Raw genomic sequence first — 4,700 nt, 5'->3', positions numbered from 1 at the left:
TTCAGAAAGTATTTGAATATTTTTGCAAAAAAAAATATTTTCTTAAGTTGTGAAAATATTTTTGTAAAAAATCGCGCGATTTTTTTCAAAAATATTTTGGCCTGCGGCGCTTTTTGTTTTCCAGAAAGTATTTGAATATTTTTACAAAAACTTTTTATTTTCTTAAGTTGTGAAAATATTTTTGTAAAAAATGGCGCGATTTTTTTTTTCAAATATATTTTCGCCTGCGGCGCTTGTCTTTTTTCAGAAAGTATCTGCGAATTTTAACAAAAACTTTTTATTTTCCTGTAGGCAGCATTTTTCGTTTATGTTGGAAGGCAAATTTTGAATATAGTTAGATTTGAGATGGCTACTACTTATATTGTACTTCATTTTCTTAAAAATTTTAAATCAATTATAAATTATTTTATGAAATGAAAAATGTATATGAACTTAAAGTTAATTTTTAATTTTTTTCTTATATATTTGAAATAAAAATTGTATTTAAATAAAAATCAATTAAATTTAAAAAACGGACATAACTCCCATTGGGACTTATGTCCGCTAAGGGGGGTCGGACATGGCTCCCAAAAAATTTGGGAGTTATGTCCGTAAACCAAGCCGGACATAACTCCCAAAATCGTTTTGGGAGTTATGTCCGTTGGGAGTTATGTCACGGCACCGTTTTAAACTGACTAAAAATAGGCAAAAAAAAGTTAGTTTATTATCAGTCGAAAAGTTATCTGGCGTTGGACAATACTGACTACTCAGGCGCTCATCGCCTTGTAAAATTAGTCAGTTGGCATAAGGCAAAATGATCGATAAAATGCCACTTATGTTAAAAAAAAGCTAGCTTTATGTGAGCTTTAAATCGGCCACAGTCCCTACAGGGATTTTATTCAACTAAGCGAGGTGTTTGTGAAAGTGTTTAATTTTTCTTGTAAGAATATTGTTCTATATTCTGATTTTAACACTTGTTTTAATAAAAATCTTAACACTATACTAATATTTTGATGAATTCCAATCCAATATTTGCAAAAGTATATATTTTGCAAATAGTTGGAATGAAAAGTTGCGAGGTAAATTTCATAATTGACAGATACTTGTACACGAGGAAAAAAAGGCCTGAAAGAATTTTAAACAGAAAAATTTTACATACAAACATTTTTGTAAAATGCATAAATTTAGCATATGCAAAAATTTTTGCATTTTGCATAATTTTGCATATGTCATATGTTTTGATTGCAATTTAGTCAGAAGCCAAAAATATGCCCAGTCCCAAAATTAGATATGAATTGGATAAAAAAAAATGGGTTGCATAAAATTCCGCAGTCTAATGATCAGTATGAACTCCATGAAAAAGACATATAAAAACAGATTAGTAGGTCACACGCAAATGGAATGTGATTCAACACATTCACTTATTGAAAGAAAAATCAATAAAAAGCAAATCAATTTGCCATCACAGCTTGTCGATTTAATAAAAAAACAGCACGAACTAATCCAGCACCACTAAAAGTTCATCATCTGGATCATACATTTTCCTTTGACTATGATTCTATTCCCAAGCGGTATTCTTCCATTCGTCCAGGTGAGATAAATATTTTTATTAATATTTGTTTTAAGTTTGTTAATGATTTAGCATTGGTTTACTTAGACAAAAAGGTAGGAGATCCTACAGTCAATACTCGTAAACTGCGTGCATTGGCGTATGACACTGTGCAACATTTTTAAGGTGATCTTGTGCAAACAATTCGAACTGAGGATTTTTTGAAAGTACAGACCCAAACGACAAGAAACCCTAGTTGGGTTTTGTTGTGTCAGATCCAGATCGGATTTTATGGCCCCATCTAAACATGGTTAAATATTGAGTTTTTAAAGAAATTCGGGGCTATGTCTCTGAAACCAATGCGAATCTTCTTCTGACCTCTAATGCAAATTTGTAGGTAAGGACAAGAATAAATATTTGGAGAAATAATGAACTGGAAAAACTACATTTATTACCTCAAATTTCAAAATATATGCAAAAATGCCACAATTTTTATACATTTCGCACCGTATATCCAAAACCGTTAATTTTTCTACACAACTCTTCAGAACATGTCATTGTTTTAAAATGCCTCTTTCCCGTTGTTTTCCGTACATTTTTCAACGACGATTTAATAAAAATGTCAATAATGTAGTGAAATCCGAAATGCGAGAATAAACTGTTGGTGTGAACTGTGTTTGAAATATGTATTGTAAAAGATATGATGCAAAATACCGTTGAAACAACTGAAGTAAGCATTCTAGAGTTTCAGAATGTTCTAAAGAATTGTTGAGAACTTTATTTGGAAGATTTGTGAAAAAGGTTTATTGGTTCAACTCCTAATAGTTTAGCCGATACTGACCAGAATTTCAGCAATTATAAAAAATTTTCTATATTTTATAGATTTTGATGCCCTAGATGGAGTTTTTCTTATGTGATTGTTTCAAAAGATAAGTTCTACTAGTTTAGGGCTACAATATTGCTAAAGACAGCAAGGCCAAGTTCCTAATCGTTTCTGAGATAAAGGCCTGATTTAGCACGGTTTAAATGAGGCCATAAAATCCGAACTGGATCTGACAGGACAAAACCCTACTAGGGTTTTTGTAGTCTAAATATGTACTTTCAAAAATTGCATACTAGAAGTTGTTTGCATTTTCAGTGGTGCATAGTGTGATCCTAGCGGTATAATCTATTTCAAAACAGACATCAAAGACGACTACCAGATTCTACCACAGAGAATTTCTGGAAATGTTGAAGCAGTGGATCCCCTTCAGATGTACAAGTTAGCACATAAACATAAAAAATATCAACTGAATTGAGTTAACACATAAACATACAAAATACCAACTGAATTGCCAGAGGCTGAGCTTGCACTTTGCGAGAAGTAAAATAAAATGAAAATGTTTATGTTGCAGTTTGGTGGGAAGAACATTTTCAAAACAAAGAGTAACACTCACTCTGCCGTCACAAGTCAAGAACATAAGAGCCAGCAACGCTGCTCGCCCAACATAATTAAAAATAAAACACACAACAATTTGTATTGATGTAACTTGCATATTGAAATAAAGATTTTGTTCAAATCAAAATTTGAAAATTATATTGATGTAACTTACACACAAAGACTTAAAGTTTCAAAACCTGCAAGACTTAAAACGCTTAATTCCAAGTGAGTGTCACTACTTTTATGACAACATTCCTTATGAAAATTAAAAGACAAATTTAAAATGTTTTATCAGTTAATTTATATTTTCGGTATTTTGTAGATAAATTGAGTTAAATATAGCAATATATATAACACTCAAGATCAGATGTTTAAAATCTCGACTAATACAATTAAAATTGCAAGTTTAGAGTGGTAGTTGAAATAGACAGTTCACATCATTGAGGTCCATTGCAATGTCACCCTTAATACTGGGAATTGAACCCAACACACTCAGAAGCTATTCTAAAGTTCGACTAACTGTGTAGGCCAATAAATCAGCTGCATGTTGATTATAATTTTTCATTTATATTAGTTTCTTTAAATGTAGACTAAACAAATTGTCAGTTACGCCTTTTGGCATTTACGAAAAATATACATAATTCCAAATGACGTAACTCACACAGCGTCTGAAATTCTGAAAAAAAAACTTTAGAAATATATTCCTCATCTGTCTTAAAATATGATGCTAAAAATTTACGATATTATATAAAACAGTTTTCATTTTATAACGTTTTTTGCTTCTCCTGTAAACTTATGAAATTGTTACTTACGACTTTTGGCATTTGTGATGACGTTATGTACATATGTTCTTGATCAGTGTGGAATTCTGCATCCAAATAGTAACGTCGGTCTGTACGTCTGTGGAAAACACTCTAGCGTCCGAACGGATTGAAGTAGGAATTTAAAGTTGTATTATAGGTCCGTAGAACATTTGGTATTGAAAATGGAAAATATAGGTGCACGTTTTGGAATATTTTGACCTCCAATTGGATATAATTTAGGATTTGGTGGATTTAAATTAAAACTCAAACGTGTTGCGGAGGAGGTACCATTTTCGAAGTGAATCTTTTCGGGGTCATTACGTTTCGATAGATATCACGTCAACCAGTCATTTCAGTTGGTCACCGTACCATTAAGAGCATGGACTTTGGCACAATAAATATTATATCGCTGTAAACAGGTCCACAAGGTGTAGCTTCGGTATAATTTCCTAAGGATCTTCCAACAGATCCTAAATTGCATTTAACAAAAATGTTGAAGACCGATATGGGCCATTTTCGAAGTTAAAATAAATTTGGACAAAATATTAGGAAGGCCAAAGTTTGGACCGAATCGGTTGATTCGTCGTTATTGTACTTTCCAGCCACTGTTGAAAGATACAGGTTTGTTACAGTTTTCGGGCCATATTTTCAGAAAGTATAGACTTGTCGCTAAAAAGCTTGTACCGTCGTAAGGGGGCAGCGAAATTTTGTGTGCGAGGTACCCGAAGTAGCAGACCTATGTATATAGACCGTATTCGAACAAAATCTGTCTCGTAGAGATATTACAATGTGCAAAGTATGGACCAACTCGGTTACTGCCCTCGATTGTTATCGTGCGCCCCATTTCAGCGAAAAGTTTTGAACTCTTGTGAACTCGCAGGACCGAAATCGCTCATCTTCGAACTTGAACTAAGTTTGGACAAAATATTACGACTACGAACTTTTGGAC

The 4,700-nt window shown here is 32.7% G+C and overlaps 1 pseudogene; it reads left to right on the top strand.

Moving 5' to 3' along the window:
- Window positions 1–1,375: 1,375 nt before the first annotated feature.
- Window positions 1,376–3,217, top strand: LOC141404576 (uncharacterized; annotated as a pseudogene).
- The last annotated feature ends 1,483 nt before the right edge of the window (window positions 3,218–4,700 follow it).

This window comes from Musca autumnalis, unplaced genomic scaffold (genome assembly GCF_047663935.1).
Source record: "Musca autumnalis isolate F117 unplaced genomic scaffold, ASM4766393v1 scaffold_1, whole genome shotgun sequence".
Classification (NCBI taxonomy): domain Eukaryota; kingdom Metazoa; phylum Arthropoda; class Insecta; order Diptera; family Muscidae; genus Musca; species Musca autumnalis.
The sequence above is the reverse complement of the archived record's forward strand: the minus strand, read 5'-3'. Positions and strand labels throughout refer to the sequence as shown.